At 36.5% G+C, this 22,253-nt stretch overlaps 1 protein-coding gene across 3 annotated transcripts in view; it reads right to left on the reverse strand.

The window, feature by feature from the left end:
* Cntn3 (contactin 3) overlaps positions 1-22,253 on the reverse strand; it is a 396,565-nt gene that overhangs the window by 271,805 nt on the left and 102,507 nt on the right. The gene's annotated exons all lie outside the window — the stretch shown is intronic.

Here is a 22,253-nt window from a genome sequence, read left to right on the forward strand (position 1 = left end):
ACTGTACACTGGAATTTTCATTTTCTTCTTAGTAAATGACACAAAAGCATAAACAAATGATCAAGTGTTTTTTATAAAGTTCTCCTACTTTAGAATCAGAATATTTTCTAATGGTAATTGTCACATTCACACATTTAAAAACAAAACTCTTTCTAATTGGACTAGGTGTTGGAAAAAAAAAGAATACTATCACAAAATGGTTATGCAATTTCAATTGCATAACCATTTTAAAAAAACACTTATAAAAACAAATTCACAGAAACAAAATGGAAAAGGAACTCTAGCTTCCCCGATTTGGAATGTTCTGCCAAACTGAAGAGGAGCTTCTACCGAAGAAGAGAGGGCAAAATGAACCAAATGACAAAAAGAGTCAATGAAATGTGATACAAAGAATATGTTATTAAATAGTTTCAAAAGCCTCTGTAAAGAAGAACTTACATGTTTATATATTTCAAATAGTAATAATATGAATAAAAATATTTACCACAACAATTTAAATCATAAACTTACAATGTGAAAGCTACAATAATCATTGATATGAAGAGGTATAGAGATGGATACTTTGCATTGGTATAGATCTTGGTTTATTGATACAAATTTAAAGTCAATTTTGTTATATGTATATTTATGTACCTCATTTAAAATGTAATGTATAATTAAGAAATATAGGTTAATAGACAATCATCTATAATATTCAAGCTTGTAGTCATGTTAGTTAGGTTTTCTAGATATATAGATATATATTTCAGTTAGATAGGTATTCTTCAAATCTTTCAGAGACATTCAGAATATGGCATTTAAAATGTTTTGGGAAGTTAGGACTTTTCATGGCAATGAGACACATCTGCTCTTGGCAGCACCAATCTACTTCAAGAGGATGATGGGAATTGAAGAGATTCCTTATGGTATTGGTTAGCCATTTGGGCAAGAAACTGCACTTGCCTGAACTGCTTGATGCTATGCTGTATGAACTTTACATGCAGGACCCACAGAGAAATGATTCCTGAACTTGACGAAAGGTGAGACAATCCTTCAGGCTTCCTGCTTCATAAAAGAGTCTGCAAAACATTCTGCAGGACACAGAACAAAGTGACTGACAAACTGCTAATATAGGCAGACTGCCTTTGAAATTTCCTGCTTTATGGAAAAGTCTGCCAGGTACAATGGGCATGTAGGCTGAAGTGGATGCCCTAACCATAGAGAAGAACTTTGGGTGACTCTCCAGACAAGGTATCTCTGTTAATTTTAGAGTTTTGAAAGTTGCTTACAATGCACTTTCTATTTACTTTGGTAATATTATATCCTTATGGAGTCTTTCATGTAGTTGGAGAATAGATAGTAATAGTTTCCCTTAGCTATGATAAAAGATAAATTAGATATAAATATTATAAGTGTAATTCTTGTTTGATACTTGTCTTGTTATATGTAATTTTACTACATTAAAGTTAAAACCTTCCTTTTCGTTTAAACAGTAAAGGGGAAATGGTGTGTGAAGTCCTTTTATATATATGTTGCTTTTATTGGTTAATGAATAAAGAAACTGCTTTGAGCCAATAGCAGGGCAAAACAAAGCTAGTCAGGGAAAACTAAACTGAATGCTGGGAGAAAGAAGGTGGAGTTAAGGAGATACCATGTAGCCATCACCAGGGACAAAAAAGTAGGAACTTTGCTCGTAAGCCACAGCCACGTGGTGATATACAGATAAATAGAAATGTGTTAAATTAAGATGTAAGAGCTAGCCAGTAAGAAGCTAGAGCTAATAGACCAAGCAGTGATTTAATTAATATAGTTTCTGTGTGATTATTTTAGAAGGCCAGGAAACAAACTAGCGGCCTCCTACTACTTAAATAATATAGTTTCTAAGAGATTATTTCGTGGTCTGGGCAGCCGAGAATGAGCAAGCAGCCTCGTACAACAATGAAGGACACATCAGTAACTAAGTTTCAGGGCAAATCCTACAAGCCCAGATTTGTTTTTTAATCATTAAGCTGTTCTGCATGTGAGTAGCACAGTTTTATTCAGTGTATAGAAGAAGAAAAAGTTAGGCCTAAGCATGGTTAAATGGCATAAGTCTCTTCACCCACCATTCCAGAATGTCAATGTCAAGTATAGGAGAAATCACTGCAGGGCTCATGTTAAGACACATCATTGCCCTTTTTTGAAGCATTTGGTGTTGGCCTAATTCTAGGAATGGCCCCAGGCATCTGTGAGATGTTGTATGCCTGCTACAAGGCCCAACATTGTACAATAATTGCTCAGCCCTCTTTTTACAAGTGACTTGTCAAAAGCCAAAGGATTTGGTAAATGTTTTTACACCAAAAGGCAATGCTTTTTTTGGCATTATTGCTTTGTGAATAAGTAGCTGTCATTTGCGGTAGATTTTCTCTGTTGCTAATTGCCTTTTGGTACATATTTGGGAATTAATTTCCATAGTTCAGAACTATCTCCCCAAGCTTTGTGTGAAAACAGTTTCTTATTGCCAGGCTTCTGTTCCTCCCTCCTAAGAAAACACAGAGATCTGCTTTTCTACAATTTTCTTTATCAGCAGGCATTGGTCAGTGTTTAGAGTCCAGGAAAGAACATTCCTTTTCAGATATTCACAGATTTCCAAGCTGCTCTGGTTTTATCCCACTTAAAAGAATCTTAACTCTGTATGTCCACTTTAACCTCAGGGTACTGATGATTTTTAATTCAGGAAATTTATGGCTTGTGTTTTACTCTCAAGGACAGCAGAAGAGATAATTAACTGCTACTGGAAAAAGACTTCTTTCCCTCTGGCCCTATAGCCATGCAATCGCCCTCTGACCAGAATGACTGATAATAGTATACACCAGAACTGATAATTTAGAAGCCTAGCTCTACCCCTTGTCTCTACCATTTAGAGGTATACTCCAGACCTATAGACCCATAGTGTCTGGCTTATGTGCTATATGATCAAGAGTCGTGGTTGCTCCCTGACTGTTTATATAGGTTGCTTGGTTAACTGATTCTTTTTTTTTTTTTTTTACATTTTTTTATTGAGAAAAGGAAAAAAAAAAACACCAAGTTTCCACCTCCTCCCAGCCTCCCATTTCCCTCCCCCTCCTCCCACCCTTCTCCCCCTCCCCCCACTCCTCTCCCCCTCCCTCTCCAGTCCAAAGAGCAGTCAGGGTTCCCTGCCATGTGGTAAGTCCTAGGTCCTCCTTCCTCCGTCCATATCTAGCAAGGTGAACATACACACTGGCAAGGCTCCCACAAAGCCAGCACATTAAGTAGGATAAAAACCAGATAAGGTTCTATGGTAATATGAAAGATATTCGTCAGTATTGCTATAGGATAGGGTCATTTCAGGTTCCCTATCCTCAGCTGCCCAAGCAACTAACTGGGGACATCGCCTTGGGCTCCTGGGAGCCACTCTAGGTTCAAGTCTTTTGCCAACCCCAGGGTGGCTCCCTTAACTAAAAATTGTGCTTCCGTGCACCCCTATCCAACCTTCCTTTATCCCAATCATCCTTTTCCCCCAAGTTCCCCCATCCTCCCCTTCTCCCTTTTCTCTCCCCTTCTCCTCTTACCTCCATCACACCCCACCCCCAAGATCCCAATTTTCTCCCCGGCAATTTTGTCTACTTCCCATAGCCAAGAGGATAACTATATGTTTTTCCTTGGGTTCACCTTCTTACTCAGCTTCTTTAGGTACACAAATTGTAGACTCTGTGACCCTTATTTATGGCTAGAAACCAATTATGAGTGAGTACATCCCATGTTCATCTTTTTGGGTCTGGGTTACCTCACTCAGTATAGTGTTTTCTATCAGTTAACCAACCAAAGTTTGGTTAACTGATTCTATGCACTCTAGGAGAGAATAAAAACGCCAAGCTGAAAATCAACATTTTAGCTCTTTATCTACCACCTAAAAATGCATGATAACCATCCGCACCTGAATTTCCCTAATGATTTAATTCCATTAAGGAGTCCACTGGACATGCTTTAGTCACTCCCACCTTTCAGCTGGCAATAACAGATCTCTCTCTCTCTCTCTCTCTCTCTCTCTCTCTCTCTGTCTCTCTCTCTCTCTCTGTGTGTGTGTGTGTGTGTGTGTGTGTGTGTGTGCATGTGAAAAACCCTTATCTGATCTTTTATGAGGCAAAAGAATTTCAGTCATGGAACCTGCTAGGGGTGGGAAATTGCTGGTTTTAAGGATATATATATATATATATATACACACTGGGAATGTTTGTAATGAATCAAAAAGGAAAAGAATAAAGACACATGGACAGATTGATCACGTTGTGAGTAGATTTCTTATGCCTTAGATTTCTAGTCCCCTTTTTAGCTTATTGTGGTGCCTTTTATTTGATTCTGGGAGGTTAGAGACCCCATTACATGACACAGCTAATCAATAGGATTTGGTTTGTGGTGGCATTCTAGTTAGTTTTCTGTTCCTGTGATAAAATAACTGTGAACTGAACAACTAAAGAAGAAAATGTTTACTTTGGCTCATGGTTTTTGAAAGTGTCCATCATGATGGAGAGGCACGGCAACAAGCTGTAGGCATGTTGGCCAGGGTAGGAAATTTAGCGAGATCACATTCTTAAACATAAACACAAATCATTGATAGTTGTTGGCAACTTAGATGGGTCTTGGTGGCCACACCCTAACTAAATGTGATTGGTTGACACTATCAGTTGATACTTTCCCCATCAGATAGTAAACTGGTTTTAGCAAATTCTACCTCCAGTGATATATTTCTAACAAGGACACACCTCTAAATTTCTCCCAATAGTGCTAACTACTGAGGTCAAAGCGTTCAAAGATCTGAGCCTAGAGGAGACATTCTTATTTAAACCACAAGTATGAATGACTATACTGAATCTATAAGTCAGTAGCCAATATCTTTGTTGGAGACTGGCCACACTAGAAAGATAAACCACATGATTATGGGTCAAAGATTTGAGTCTCAGGACATCAAGCTTATCTGGAGACTGAACTCAGCCATTTATTAAATCATTAGTCACACTAGCATAATGGGGTCTCAAAGTCCCTCATATTTCTATATCAAAGTTTTCCTGGTTGGTAACATTATGATTTATTTTAAGAAAATGATAGCTACTAAAGTCCTAATGGATATGAGATACAAAATAGATTCTGGAAGATTTCTAATGCTAAACATTTATTGTACTTAAGATGTGTTATTCTGCTGGCATAGACAAAGTACAATACAAAGGCATGATACCAACCAGAAAAATTATCATAGCATAAGACATGTAGTCACTACCCATACACTACAGACAGTGTCCACTTTAAAACTGCCCCACATTTTCAAGTTTACTGTGGTATAGAAGTAGCAGGTATTCAGGATAAATCACAATTGAAATTGTGGATTGTGATCATTTATGAAGCTGAACTTCAGCATCAAGCCTCACTGTGAGGCACAAGTATGATCCCAAGATTAAATAATTTACACTCCATCCCATTCCTATGCCACGATGTTCACTGGAGTGATATGTTGGGGCATTTTTAACTTGCAATAGGTTTACCAGTGCATCACTTAGTATAGGTCAACATATTCCTATGTGCTTGTTAGTAATCTACTCAGTGATATGTTGCAGCTCCTAGAACATGGTACACCATCAACATCAGTCTGTTATATATAAACAACTAATGTGTATGGGGAAAATCCCATTTTAAAAATGAGTAGTTGATAAAATAAGATTTTATGCTCCAGTATTACCTAACCACCTTGGATATGGATTGGCTTTAAACCAGTGAGGCATAGAGAGATTAGGTCACTCCAGGGATGGTGAAAGACTTGTTACATACCAACCTTCATGGCTTTGCTTTGAGTCTCTTTCCCAGAAACCATTCTGTCTTAAATATGATCAGGCAAAAGTTAGCCCTTAGCCTGCCTTTTCAACTTCAGTGTTTTATGGTGGCATGGAAAACTTGTAGAACACAACCTTTATGCCTGAAATGTAAAGATCCCAAAGGCATTTAAGACTACCAGCAGCAATGTGGAAGCTTTCAATTTGTTAAAAGTAGAAATTAATAAACAAATGAGATAGGATAGTTCATGTTTCATGCTCAGACAAAAGATAAAAGCTACTGAGTCTTGGTGCACTGCAACAAAATAGGTGTTGAGAAAAGCTGGGATATGGCTTTTTAAGTCTCACCAGCAACATAAACTAAAAAGAACAAAATACTGGCCTTTGCTAAAAATACATAAATTATGCACCTTTTCTTGAAAATAAGTTTTGATCCTCAAAAGAATATAGCTTTTACCCACATGGATACACATAACAATCTAAAGGAACTTGATGTGAAACAGAAGGTAGTCTCTTGCCTGATTAAACATACTCAATGTAAAATTTAGATTGGTGTTGAACTTGCTTTTTTGTGACAGGCACATTGTTTTAAAATATGCTAGTTTGGTTGCAAGGCCTCGTTTTATTTTTAAAATTTAAAGGGTATATACCATTGCTAAAAAGACAAGGCTAAAAATTCAATCCTAAGGTGTTCTGTTTCCTTGCCCTGGACCCCAAACAGCCATAGGCTAGTAGGAATAATGCCTTTGAATGTAAATACGCACTTCATGGACTCCTAAGGAATTGTCATGGAAAAGATCAAACTGTACCTGACCAATTCTAATGGCCACACGTCATCCAATTTTTATGAAGACTGACAAAAAGAAACAGGCAAGGGGTTTCATGCCCCTACATTTCCTTCATGAAAAGAGAGTTCATGTTACCTCTAAATCCCTAGGGAAAAGGACAGCATATTCCACTTCTGCCCTGCTGTTGTATATCATTTCTACACGTGAATTAAAAAGAAAATAGTGGAGCACTTTGAAACGAAGACAAAAATTTCCAAGTGGAATCAGGGAGGCAATACTACTAAAAGCAGAATTCAAGTGAAATGCATCAAGATTGGACTATACCTTTTTCTTTCTAGACTCCAGAACTCCACTGAATGAACATTGGCCATAGTTAAAGAGAGTAGAGAAATATATTGTCAATTAGATGAGAGCTATTCTAGAACACATTATTCTACAGAAGAAGAAAAAAATAAAGATGAAGATAGTGTTTAGCTGTAAGGCACTCTCCTTTTGAACACAAGTAGAATACAGTTAGAAAAAAAGGAATAACCAAAATACACTCCTTTATATTATCTCAAAGTTATGGGTGGCTAAGCTAGCCAATCTTATATAATTCATGTCTATGATAGACATTTCAATGTAAGACTATCCATGATAGAGAAGGTCCTGTATTCAACTGGCCTATGGCATCTGCTATATCCAAATTCAAGCCTAAGAGCAACATGGTATCAGGAGTGCCTTTTTCTGAGGGGCCATGAGGGAAGGAGATATTCTGTATCTCTTACTTGCCATTGCATATGGTCATCTTTTTTTCATCACTTTTTTATGCCTTTTAATTTAATGCTTACTACTTCTTTAATACTTGCTAAATGACTTAGGAGAATTATACTATTAAGAACTACAAAATAATAGTTAAGTACTCATTTTTATACTATGATGTCTTAGGCAGTAAGCTAATCATTTTGAGCCCCTTATCAATATTCTCTGTAACACAATTTAAAGTTGAAGGTGAAGTGAAATGTACCTCACTTTAAAAAATTGAATAGATGTTGAAAAATATAAAGAATGTATTCAGCAAAGCTAGTAAATAAAATTCTATGATTCTTTGAGGTGACTCATAGCTCTTACCCATGCCAGGAAAGTATACCATCTGGCATAAGTACTGATCAAGACTATGGCCAGCATTCATACCCAGGTCTTACTGAACAAGGAAATGGTAAACTTAGGGTGTGATGTATATTTATTCATTAAATGCCTTTACCACATGATTATCCACAGCAATCACCAATGACCCATCAGAATTCTCTTATCTTTTCTCTATATATGTCTCTCTAGGTCCAAACATCCCCCTTTTACCAGAATATTATTTGTAATGATTGGATCACAACCTTACAACCTGACCATAATGATTTATATGTAGAATGGTGCTATTTGCCAAGAAGACCCCATTTGTAGGTACTTACAGTGAGTACTTCATATACATTGCAGTTTAAGAGACAGCAAGCTCCAGTGCATGGCAGAGAATAGAGAAGATTAGATCACATTTTTGAAAAAAGAAAAAAAGTTGAGGAGTTGATGTGGGATGTCCTCTTATATATGTTTTGCTTTTATTGGCTGATTAATAGCTGTTTTGGCCAATGGCTTAGTAGAGTAAAGCCAGGTAGGAAATCTGAACAGAGAGATATATACAGAGAGTAGACAGAGCCAAAGAGAAGCCATGTAGCTACCAAAGGAAACAAATGCCAGAAACTTACCAGTAGGTCATGACCTCATGAAGATACACAGATTATTAAAAATGGGTTAATTTAAGTTATAAAAGCTGGCTAAGAATACCCTTAAGCTATTGGCCAAACAGTGATGTAATTAATACAGTTTTTGTATGATTATTCAGGACTGCGAGGCAGGAAAATGAACAAGCAATCTTTGTTTATAAAAATGGTGCCCATTGTCTGGGGTATGAATCCATATAAGCCTTTTGAAAAGCATAAGAGAAAAAGAATACTTGTAGAAAAACAAAAAATGGGGACCAAGCATAGCTTTTTGATAGCTGCATTTTTTTTTTTTTCAGATAGGCTCTGTTTGCTGGGTACAAGCAGAGGAACAACACCTTAAAGAGGCTTCATGACTCAGCATTAACAGCATAATCTACATGGTTTCTTTAAAAAAACAGCTTCCGCTGTAAAAGTTCTTTGGTGGAGTTTTTGGGGTCGCTTATGTACACTATCATATCATCTGCAAATAACGAAAGTTTAACTTCTTCCTTTCCAATTCGAATCCCCTTGATTCCATTATGTTGTCTTATTGCTATTGCTAGAACTTCAAGCACTATATTGAAGAGGTATGGCGAGAGTGGACAGCCTTGTGTTCCTGAGTTAAGTGGGATGGCTTTGAGTTTCTCTCCGTTTAATTTGATGTTAGCTGTCGGCTTGCTGTATATAGCTTTTATTATATTTAGGTATGACCCTTGTATCCCTAATCTCTCCAAGACTTTTAACATAAATGGATGTTGAATCTTGTCAAATGCTTTTTCAGCATCTAATGAAATGATCATATGGTTTTTTTTCTTTCAGTTTATTTATATGCTGGATTACATTGATAGATTTTCGTATGTTGAACCAGCCCTGCATCTCAGGAATGAAGCCTACTTGATCATAATGGATAATTTTTCGGATGTGTTCTTGGATTCGATTTGCCAGTATTTTGTTGAGGATTTTTGCGTCAATATTCATGAGTGAGATTGGCCTGTAGTTCTCTTTCCTGGTTGAGTCTTTGACTGGTTTTGGTATCAGAGTAATTGTGGCTTCATAAAAGGAGTTTGGTAATGACCCTTCTGTTTCTATCTTGTGGAATACATTAAGGAGTATAGGTATTAGATCTTCTTGGAAGACCTGGTAGAATTCCGCATTGAAACCATCTGGTCCTGGGCTTTTTTTGGTAGGGAGGTTTTTGATAACCTCTTCTAATTCTTCGCGACTAACAGGTCTATTTAGATTGTTCACCAGGTCCTGATTTAACTTTGGTATATGATATTTATCTAAAAAAAGTATCCATTTCCTTTACATTTTCCAATTTTGTGGCATATAGGCTTTTGTAGTAAGATCTAATGATTCTCTGAATTTCCTCTGTGTCTGTGGTTATGTCCCCCTTTTCATTTCTGATCTTATTAATTTGCAAATTCTCTCTCTGCCGTTTGATTAGCTTGGATAGTGGTTTGTCAATCTTGTTGATTTTCTCCAGGAACCAGCTTTTTGTTTCATTGATTTTTTGTATTGTTTTCTGTGTTTCTATTTTGTTGATTTCAGCCCTCAGTTTGATTATTTCCAGTCTTCTACTCCTCCTAGGTGAGTCTGCTTCTTTTTTTTCTAGAGCTTTCAGGTGGGCTGTTAAGTCTCCAATGTGAGCTTTCTCTGTTTTCTTTAAGTGGGCACTTAGTGAGGTCCCAATGAGGAGCAGAAGGAGGGAGAACATGAGCAAAGAAGTCGGGACCACGAGGCGTGCACCCACCCACTGAGACAGTGGAGCTGATCTACTGGAAGCTCACCAAGGCCAGCTGGACTGTGACCGAAAAAGCATGGGATAAAACCGGACTCTCTGAACATGGCGAACAATGAGGGCTGATGAGACGCCAAGGACAATGGCACGGGGTTTTGATCCTACTTAATGTGCTGGCTTTGTGGAAGCCTAGCCAGTTTGGATGTTCACCTTCCTAGATATGGACGGAGGGGGGAGGACCTAGGACTTACCACAGGGCAGGGAACCCGGACTGCTCTGTGGACTGGAGAGGGAGGGGGAGAGGAGTGGGGGGAGGGGGAGAAGGGTGGGAGGAGGGGGAGAAGGGTGGGAGGAGGGGGAGGGAAATGGGAGGCTGGGAGGAGGTGGAAACTTGTTTTTTGTTTATGTTTTTTTTTCTTCTTTTCTTAATAAAAAAAAACAATAAATATGCAAGGAAAAAAAAAACAGCTTCGGGTTCGGTTCATGCTGGTGGCACATAGGGCTCTGTCTTTTTATGGAGGGGGGTGTAATGTGGTTTGTTGGCATTGTTCTGCAAATTACTTGATGGCAGCATTGGCCAATTGCTTCCCAGAGTTGAACTGGTGAGTGTGACTCCTATGCAGTGGTGCCAGAGCTGGCAGTGAAATACCTCCACCATGCTAAAAGGCCAAGAGAGGTAGAGCCAGTATCCAAGACTGCTGCGACCACACTGCTTCCCATTTAAAATTTTCCTTGCCAGAAAAGAATTTCAGATACATAACAGGACAGAATCAGACACAAAAGACCTCTAAATGAGACACCATGTGTTTTTAAGAAATATACATAGGCTTGGGAGAGAGTGGAAAAAAAGTATAAACAATTATAAAAAGAAGCAAATAGTTAAAAAAAAAACAAAGAGACAGAGAAGTAATATAAAAAATACAGGCAGACATAGATTAAAGAAAAAAAGTGTAACAAAATAGCCATGTAAAGATGGAAAATACACAGAGTTTGAATTATGTACATAATTGTGTTTCTTTGACTTTTTGACTGTGGAAAGCTAAGCTAAACCAACATATTTATTTTAGAGGTATTTTGACTTCAAAATTGAGTCTACGGATATGTTACTTTGGAAAAGAGGTTCTGCTTTTGTTTCCAAGGAAGATGAAAACCTATAGATTCCTTCTAGGCTAATGTGGTTTTATGGAACAAGATCCCCGAAAGATCCATGAACCTTAAAAATACTTCACCCAACAAACATCAGGAAGCAGTTTGGAGAGGACATGGACCAAATACCCAAAATGACTGTTTATAAATGTTTATTTTCATTTAAAGAAGATTGATTATAGCTTTTTAGTGGGAACAGTCAATCTCAAATTAAATTAAATTCTAATTAATTAAATTAAGGGAGATATGATATAGAGATGAATACTTTGCCTTGGTATCAATCTTGGTCTAGTGATATAAACTGAAGGTCAATTCTCTTATATGTGTATTTCTCCTCTTGTTTAAAGTATTACGTTTATATAGCTCATTTAAAAATGCAATGTGTAAGCAGGGCGGTGGTGGCGCACGGCTTTAATCCCAGCACTCGGGAGGCAGAGGCAGGCGGATCTCTGTGAGTTTGAGAACAGCCTGGTCTACAAGAGCTAGTTACAGGACAGGCTCCAAAACCACAGAGAAACCCTGTCTCGAAAAAACCAAAAAAAAAAAAAAATTAATGTGTAATTGAAAATTACAGATTAATGGGTAGTCATTTATAATAGTCAAACTTTTAGCCATGATAGTTACGTTTTCTAGATATAAAGAGATATGTTTCAGTTAGATAATCTTCAACACTTCAAAGACCTACAGAATATGGCATTTAAAATGTCTTAAGAATTTAGACTTTTTTCAACAGTGATACATATCTGCTTCAGGCAGCACCAATTACTTCAGAGAAGTTGATGGGCATTGAAGAAACTTGTTTTGGGATTTGCCTTTAATGTGGCATGGCTAGCCATTTGTGTAGGATTCTGTTCTTGCCTGGATTGCTTGATGGTATGTTGTATGAACTAGACATGCATGACCCACAAAAAAATTACTGCTGAACTTGTAAAAAGAAAGTGAGATGGTCCTTCAGATTCATGCTTCATGAAAGAGTCTATCAGATATTCTGAAAGATACAGAATAAAGTGACTGACAAACTGTCATTACAGAAAAAATAGTCTTTCATATTTCCTGCTTCATGGAAAAATTTGACAGATACTATGGGTCTGTAGGCTAAAGATGAATGCCCCAATGTTATAAAAGAACTTTGGATGACTGTCCAGACAATGAGATATCTCTGTCAATTCTAGAGTTTTAGAACTTTCTTAAAATTATTCATTTTATTTATTTAGGTAAGATTATATCTCTCTGTGGTCTTTGATGGAGTTGAAGAATAGATAGTTATAATTATAGTTTCTCTTAGCTATGGTAAAAGATAAAGTAGATATAATATTATAACTGTATTTCTTATTGTGATATCTGTTTTCTTATATGTAATTTTATTTATGTTAAAGGCATAACCTTCCTCTTTATTTAGACAGAAAAGGGGAGATGATGTGGGATGTCTGTATGCTATGAATATGTTTAATTACCACTGTTTCTTAAAGAAGGTCTTTTGGCCAATGGCTTAGTAGAGCAAATCCAAGCAGGAAAACTGAACAGAGATAGAGAGACAGTGATTAGGTGTAGTCAAAGAGACATCATGTAGCTGCAGAAGGAGATAGGTGGCAGAATATTACCAGTAGAAACACAGATTAATAGAAATTGTTTGAATTAATATATAATGCTAAGAATACACCTATTGTATTGGCCAATGTGTAATTAATAAAATTTCTGCATCATTATTTGGGTCTCGTTGGCAGGGAAATTAATATGCAGTCTCTGTTTACAAGGACTGGTATTTGCTGTTGTTGTTTTTAAGTTGTAGAAATCCTGCCCTGTGTACTCTTTATGTTTTATAAAGCAGCTGTCAAATCAGAAGGGAGTGATGGGAACTGGCAGTGTCTTTTAGACACTATTGAGGAGATATACATATGTGTGTACATTTAGGTGCATACACACTTACATGTGTGTATATACACACATATTATATAATATACAATATATATGAAAACATACTTAATATGTATACTGTAACTAATACAATAGAAAATAGGGAAATGGTACCACAGTGAAGCATGTTTAAGATGAGAAGGAAAAGAAAATGCTTTGCAGGATTAACTTATGTGTCTTATTTCATACATCTAAAAATGTTAGAAAGCAATTAGGTTAATGGAAATGTGCTGTAGTGTGGCATATAATGTGTAAAACAGTTTGCAAACCTGGCACCAATATAAATTAGTAACTTCTTAAACTGCTAAATTAACTGTCTAATATCTCAATCTTTATGTCCTTCTTTGTCCATCAACAGGAAGACACAAAACACATACAGAATGACATTCTACAATCAGGAAATGGGAATTGAAAGGGACTGGTAAAGATTCAAAAATACTAAAAATAAATGTTCAAATAAAAATAAGTTTCTTTACACATGACCTTTTTTAAAAAAAAAATGAATTGCTTTAATCCTTTAATCGAAGTTTGCTGGAGTAAACAAAATGATGCCAATCCACCAAACCCCTTGTATTCATAACCATTTACAATGAGGATACATACTTGAATGCTGGTAGTCTGCCCTAGGAAAATTATGAACTCCTCATCTATTTCTCTAGAGTGATATTCACTCTGAACAATACAATAGTGATATAGAGCTAAAGAACATGAATGATTTCTGAGAATGCCCATCGTAGCATTATTTTAACTCAATAGCTACTTTTGACTGTGGGAAGAATCTTTACAATTGAGAGAAGGGATGCTAATCAATGTAGAGTTGTATTGTAAGATATAAATAATGAACTGTGTGGAACAGACAACAGATTGAGAAGAAATAGGTGGAACTTTTGTAAACTTAAATGTTTTCACCTTTATTGCTAGATGATTTAGCATCAATTTCAACCACAACAAAAAGAATGCTATTGTGAGGTGTATAATGTATATGATATACCCGGAGAACACAATCTATGTATTAGAAAGGAAACAAAACATTCATTCTCAGTTGCTATTAAAGCAGACTTCATAGAGGATCTTTGAAATGTTCACTACAAGAGTCTCATGTCATGTGGGAAAAGTTCATTAATCGGCTCCTCTTGAAACACGTCTTTAACGTCTTGCTGTCAAAATTTTAATGGAGATGATCACATCTATGGTTTTTATTCTTTTGCAACAAGTTTAGGTCAAAGCTTTGGGGGCTTCCACACTATTTCCTTAATGTATTTTAGAAATAATGTTTTCTATCAAACACTAGCTCATGGCCATTGTTGCTATGAAAACATAATTATACTGAAAAGAATTCCTATTATAAATTGCTGGTGATAGAGGAATGATTAAGAGGACATTGTCTCTGGTGGTTACATTTTGCTGTATTTCTGCAACTATGAGCTATACTACAAAGGAGTATTATCTCAAGCCAAAGGAAGCCAATGTTTTGTTTGTCATGGTCTAATTATCTAAGTGTTTAAAATGTCAACTCTTGCCTGCTTGTATTGGGAGTACATATGGAGGACAGAAGAGTATGCCTGATGTCTTTCTCTGTCACTCTCTCTCCCCTTTCAGACAGGGTCTCTCGGTTAACCTCACTGTCCTTCTGCTTGGCCCCACCCCCAGCATTGTGGCTACAGATGTATGCACACACAGCCACACCTGGATTATAACTTAGGTTTCTATGAATGCTCCCTCAGATTCTTGTATGCACACTGGGAGTATTCTTACCCACCAAACCATTTCCCTACACTTAGATTAAAATTACTTTACCTCATCTCACTTCTTTCATCAACAGATATCTGTGCTCATATTTTTTCTATTCCTGGGGAGGATTAAACTGTGTTTTATATTGGATAGGATGAAGATATGAGGAAAAATGACATGAAAGGCAGACTTTCCAAAATTGTGTCTGCAATTAGTGAGAAGTGAGTTTCTCAAAATACATAGACTGCCCTGCTTCAAGGCTTCTAAGTGATGCATTTATATACAATACTCATTTATAAGCAGCAAAAGGCATAAAATATTTTTTCCTGAAATAATACAAGTCCTTAAGTCATTCTGGGCAGTGATATTTTTTTCTTTTTATTCAATCCAACTAAATTCTATTCTACCCAATCTGCTTCCTTCCTCTCTATTTCTTAGTGCTAGCACAGGAGAAATGAATTGAGGGGATGCTGGGATGTAGGAGGAGGTAATGGGAGGAGAGTAGGCAGCATAAACTGAGGTAAGGATGTAAAATAACTGAATAAATTTAGTTAATAAAAATTAAATATCACCACTAACCAATGTGTTCTTTTTTATGTATGTAAGTGCTGTGTGTGTGTGTACATGTGTGTGTGTGCATGCGTGTGTGTGTGGTGTTTGGACACATATGTGTGTACATTTGTGACATGGGTTGATGTCAAAGGACATTATGCACTGTGCTTTATCAATCTCTGCCTTATTCTTTGAGACAGGGTCCCTTACTGAACTTAGAGCTACACTACAGAAAACCCCATGATTCTTCCTGCCTTAAATCCCTACAGTTCTGGGATTACAGAATATTTGGGACATACCTGTTGTTGAGATCTGTATTCAAGTGTAAGCAGTATTACAAAATGAACAATTTCCTTAGCACTTTCATTGATACCTTCTCATTCTCAGTTTGACAGCCACTGGTTCAGACACATACTTCTCCTGCTTACAGTATTACCAATTATTATTTTTTAGGGGAGTGGGTGATAGTACAAAATATTTTCTATATTGATTTATATTTAAACAAAACAAATAATGTCAATGAATAAAAATATTATATCATGAGTATTTTGAAAATGGCCTTACAGTTCCTAACTAAAAGAATCTTTTCTTAAGCCACTGACCTGCTATTTCCTGGGCAGTCTTGGAGAGGAAAGAAGAAATGTGAGTTTTCACAAAGCTATCACATAAAGGGACACATTTTATTTTAATTCTCAGTGATGCATAGTATGGACCTGTCTCTCATCAATAAGTTCTTGGCTGGTGAACACGTACGTTCTCAATCATCTATATTGCCCATTAAGTACTAAGCCCCATATGAGACACTGTATTAATTAACATACCCAACTTTAAGTAAACACAAAGTCAACCAAAAACTGGCCTTTTAAAAATGTATTGCTTTCTTTAATATTGACACAGATTATAAATAACTGATCTTTGGAGCTACAAAAAAAGTTCAGCTAGAAGCTCATTATACATTCCAATTCTGGAGAGTGTTTGGGCAATAAAGCATGGTGAGCAACCTGAGGAGTGCGAGATGATTTTGAGAAACTCTACCTGGCATTCTTACATGCATCTTTTCTTAGAATTACCATTTAGTAACCATCTCTCTTGCCACTGTGAGCTCTTAGAGAGTTGCCTATTTGTCTTAAACATATTTATTAATATATACTACCATCTCTCAAGTTTTTACTTCCATGCCCCATAACTGTGCTTTATGCCTGCAGAAAATGTAACCATATTTAACAGACATACCCACAAATCTAAAAATTGTATATATTAGAAATATTGGTTAATTATCATTAGAATGGAAGTCAGCCTCTCTGTTTGTATGTGTGTGTTACAGCGCCATAATAAATTATTTTACATGATCCAAGACTGACCAAAAATTCCCAGGGGTAAACTCTAAGCAGACACTTTACCTCTAACAAATATACATTTTATACTATAAAATAATTCATAGTAAAAATTATCTTCTTGCACAGAATAGCTAACTCAATGCCATATGCATGGCTCTTTATTTTTTAAAAAAGGAAGAGATAATGTAAGATACTAAGGGAGTCATCTTCTGTTATTAGTTGGTTGGTTCTGTTTGGCAGTTTTCAGGCTGTGGGTCATGCGCATCCAATCCACTCCCTTCTGAGTACTGTAAATGTGGTACTACACAGGAGCAGCTTTGCTGGAACACACACATAATAGCACTCTCAATAGCAACAGCACTCCACGAGTAATCTATTGCAGAACAGAGTGCTGATGCAGAGCCCCATTTCTGGGTTTTAATGACTTGTTTGAAAGTAGCAGCTGCCCTTGCCATTAAAACAAAACAGAGTGTAACAGGTTGCATTTCTCCACTGGACTCCTTCAGTAGACAGACCTTGCAGGAAGTCTGCTGTGGCTATTTACTTTACAGAAGTGAACATGAGGGTCTTGAAAAATACACTGAACTCTCAAGAAATCAATTACAAGAACCATAAATTTAGTTAAAACGGAACAGAAATCCTATCCTTCTTTGTTGACTTATCTTCAAATTGATTTTTCCATGACTGTGCTCAAGGAAATGCAGTACTGTCCACTACTTGTTTTCCCCCAGAACTGCCCCTGTATCTTTCCCAACAGGTCCCATTCCCAATTTATGTCCTCTTCATCTTGAAATGCCCCATTAATGTGCAAGGGTGTGGCGTCATTAACTGAAATGTTGGCAACTATTTCCTATCCCGTATTCATAGCTCTCATGCAATACTTACTTCTGAGTAAACATTCTGAAGTTAGGGTAAAAGTGACAATATTCAAACTAATCAACTGACTGCCTTGGCATTTCCCTATTGCTTCTTTTTATCTGTCTGTCTATCTATCTATCTATCTATCTATCTATCATCTATCTTCTTTCATGTGTATGGGTATTTTGCCTATGTCCATCCACTATGTGTTTGAAGTGACATAAAGGCCTATTATGGCCAGAAGAAGACATGAGATTCCCACTGAGACTCGAGTTATAGATGATTTTGAACCACCATTTGGGTTCTCAGAGTTGAATCCAGGTCCACTGGAAGAGCAGTCAGGATTCTAACCCACTGAGACATCTCTCCAGTCCCCATATTTGCTCTTTTTATTCATGCATTGAGCTTTGGGGTTCTTCAAATCTGAAATTTCACAATTATATGAAAAGAATATAACCTATCACCAGTATGTAGAAAATGATTTATTTACAGGGGTGCAATTTTTGACCACTGGGTCACATTTATTCAAAGACTCAGATTTGGATTACAGAATTTCCATTTAAATATCTGAAGATATTGAACATAAAGTCAAATTTAGGATTTCCAACAAGAAATAAGCAATCCGCAACTCAGCAGGTTGGAAGGTACTCTCTACTTCCACAGAACTAGGCCATACAGAGAATGAAGCAGGAATGGATGTCTGACAGCAATCCGTTTCAAATGACTGATAAAATGACCTTTTTTTAATCAAATAAGTACGTTGGACTGATTTATTATGCTTTATGACTGAATTGCTTTGCCCTTTTTTCAAGAAGAGGGTCTGTCTTGATAGTAAAGACTAAAATAATACAACTTGATCATAAATTCAGTACAGAAAATTGGATTATACATATCCCAAAGACTCAGCTGTTGGCAATTTCTCTCTTTTTCTTCAATCTCTGCACTCTGTTCCCCATCCCAGAATAATGAAAAATACCTTGTAATTGAAAACATGATAAATACTTCCTTCATGAAAGATCTCAAAATGAAAAATTATGTCATGTGAGTATGTATGTTATGTGGTTTTGGGCAATGGTGATTCAAAAAGGATAAGATTTAGTGGTATGTGACCAGTACATAAACTTCTAATTTCCATTTCCATAAATCAGATTTTACTAGAGTTCATTTACACTCATGTGTTACTTGTTCCACATAAAACTTCCACAACAATGGGATTGAGTACTTTTATCAAGGGCCACACAGCCGAAGAAAAGTGAAAATATCTTTATCTAGAATGCTTTTTTAAAAGTCTGTTAATCATTCTTTGTTGAGGGAATGGGCCTATTACTAAAAGCAATCATAACATTGAATCAAAATAGATAAGATTTTCCCTCAATATTTCCATACCTTTAGGCCTGTTAGCCAATATCTCTGGGACATTCAGTTCTCAAGTATACAAATGATATAACTACGAGGAGATTTTTGATGCAAAGACTTGCAGTACTTTTGCAGTGAAATAAATGGAAATTGACACTAGTGCATATTTTTTGCTTAGTGTTGCATTAAATTTTGAATTATATCTGAGAAAAGTAATTTATGAGAAAGTAGTGTAATAAATGTGTTGTCGGAGGCTGCTTGTTTGTTCATTCCCAGCCACTCAGACCTGAAATAATCACACAGAAACTACATTATTTGCAATACTATTGGCTAACAGTTTAAGCGTATTTCTAGCTAGCTTTTATATCCTAAACTAACCCATCTCCATTAATCTGTGCCTCACCACGAGGTCATAACCAACCAGCAAAGTTTTGGCGGGCTTCAGTGGAGATGTCTGTCTCCTGTGGCAGCTATATGGCTTCTCCCTGACTCTGCCTACTCTCTGTCTACATCTCTGTTTGGATCTCGCACCTGGCTTTACTCTGTTAAGCCATTGGCTGAAAGCAGCTTTATTCATTAACCAATAGAAGCAACACATATACAGAAGAAATTCCCATACCATAAATGGCTTTATTAATCACAACTCTGTATCTTTAAAGAGAGAAAAAATAGGATGGGATAGTACTTTTCTACTTTAGTGAATACTTATAAATATTAAGCCTAAGACAAAGGTGGCTATTAATCTATGTAGGGTAGAAACTTTGTCAAAGAGTAAGGGGGTGGGAATATTCATAACAGTGCATGCAGCAGTTCTCATCTTGGTGGAAAAACTCTAAACTTCACCTTGTATCCAAAGTAATATGGAAATTCAACAAATGAACAGGTAATAACTTTCAAAGACTGTAGTGATATTTTGTTTGTGATCTAACAAATAAAGCTTGCCTGAAGATCAGAATGTGGGGATAAAACAATTGGTAACCATAGAGGCCAGGCCAGTGGTGGCACACACCTTTAATCTCAGCACTTGAGAGGCAGAGGCAGGTGGATCTCTGTGAGCTCAAGGCCACCCAATGCTACTTGAGATTGATCCATTCTCAAGGAAGAACAGAGCTCACACCTTCAATTCAAGCTCTTGGGACCACATACCTTTAATTCCATCACTAGGGAGGTGGAAACAGGAAAGGGATATGGCTGGATAAAGAAAGGAATATAAGGTGGGAGGATACAGGAACTCAAAACATTCAGTCTCAGAAATTGTAGAGACAGAATACCCCATTTGGTCTGAGGATTTCAAAGAGATAAGAACTAGTGGCTGGATGCTCTGCTTCTCTAATCTTTCAGCTTTCACTCCCTAACACCTGCCTCCAGTTTTCTTTATTATTAAGACCAATTAGAAACATCATAACAAAAGACCTCAACAACATGAAAATATACAGATTCTTATTATGCTGTTCTTAGCTAAATATTTTCTTTAGTCTCCTAAAATAGGAATAATTCCAAAGCTAGGACTAGATTAAGCCACAGCAATAAATAGTCTGAACTCTCTACATGGTGCAATAAAGCAAATTTTAGAAAGCCAGGTATTGCTACATATATGCCACAATGAATGATATCTCTTAGTTAAAATCCGATGTTCACTCAGCAACCCACACACTACATTGTTCAATAGACAATGAGTCATATTTCTCACATAATTATACTACATCTATTGTCATTGTGCTATATGTTTGCACATATTTGAAATTGAGGATCACTTCCATATGTACATGTTATTAGACTGGAAGATTCTGATTTCCTATACAATATATCTGGGAGTCATTACAGTACTATATGAAACTGCAAAGGGGACAATTATTAATAAAAGTTTGTTTGGAGATTACAAAGCTGGGAGCCTTACTTCAAAAAACTTAGAACTAATATAAAAGAACACATAAAGGCTGCCATGAGCCCTTGAAGCTTCATAGGTGGTACAGGAAATGGCTGTTCATGTTGGGAACATTCTCAGTACAGAATATGCCCGTGATATTGTCACTGTAGAACAAGAAAGTGCCATGCCTGGAATCTAGGTGCTATTTGAGTGATGCATAGTTTTATTAGTGTTCTCATGCCTGTGGGTGGGTGACCTAATCAATGTCACAATGGCAGCAGGTGATCCAAAAACTGCCTGGGTGCCTCAATTTTCAACATTAGCAGCCTTCCTTCTTGTTTGCAAAATTGAAGAAGCAAGTAAAGTTCATATTCCTACAATAAGTGATGTGTAGATCTCAACAACAATTTGTAATGGCAGATTAAAGAGCACCCAAATCCTTTTCTCATTACACAGTGAAACTGACAAAAACAAAAAACAAAACAAAACAAAAAACAAAAAAAAAAAAAACTGGACAAAGTACTCAGAAGCAACCCTTCACTTGTTTCTATTGACTAACTTCCATGATAGGATTTTAAGGCTTCTATGATCATTCAACAAGAGCAAGTAAAATAATCAAATCACTTCCCACCTTGCCATGACAGCACCTAACAAAGATATTCAGGATGATTTGAAACACAGATCAGCGTGAGTGCACCGGGATTTCTCTCACTTTAAAAAAAATAAATAAATCACTAGCATTACCCTTAAAGTTAAAACATACATTTTTTTTTTCTTTTTAATTGACAGCTAGAAATATTAGCTTTGTCACCAGGACCCTGATAAAAAAGAAAATTAAGCCCAGATGGTGTGGAGAGAAAACAAATCCAAATGTAGAGATAAGAATGTGACAGACAAACTATTGAAAAAGATAATAATTTAATGGCCAGTTATGAAGATAGGATTTTTCATTTTTCTATAATTTTAGATAATATAACATTTTTGTTTTCTTTCTTTTTAAGCAAAGATTAGCAACGGGGAAGTATGGCCAGAAAAACACTATTTGAATTCAGTGTTTTAAATACTAACAAAATACTGAACACAGATTAACCACTTTGGATCTCATTTATCTAACATAAATGAAGTACAGAGGGAATAACCGAAGTCGGCCAAATGGACCTAACATAACTCTCTACTGAATATTTCATCCAAACATGAAAGAACACACCTTCTTCTCAGCAGCCTACAGGAGTTTCTCAAAAACAGTCTACACACTGAGATACATAGAAAATATCAACAAATTTAGAAAAATTGAAATAATTCTGTGTATTCCATTTGATCACAATAGAATAACACCTCTATTCCAAAGCAAAAGAAACCTCAAAAACACAAAACCTCATGGAGGTTAGATAAGGTATTGAACATTGCATCCCTGAAGACATCAAGAAGA

Source organism: Microtus oregoni, unplaced genomic scaffold (genome assembly GCF_018167655.1).
Source record: "Microtus oregoni isolate MIOR12 unplaced genomic scaffold, Mior012 000002F_ref0000024, whole genome shotgun sequence".
In the NCBI taxonomy this organism is placed as follows: domain Eukaryota; kingdom Metazoa; phylum Chordata; class Mammalia; order Rodentia; family Cricetidae; genus Microtus; species Microtus oregoni.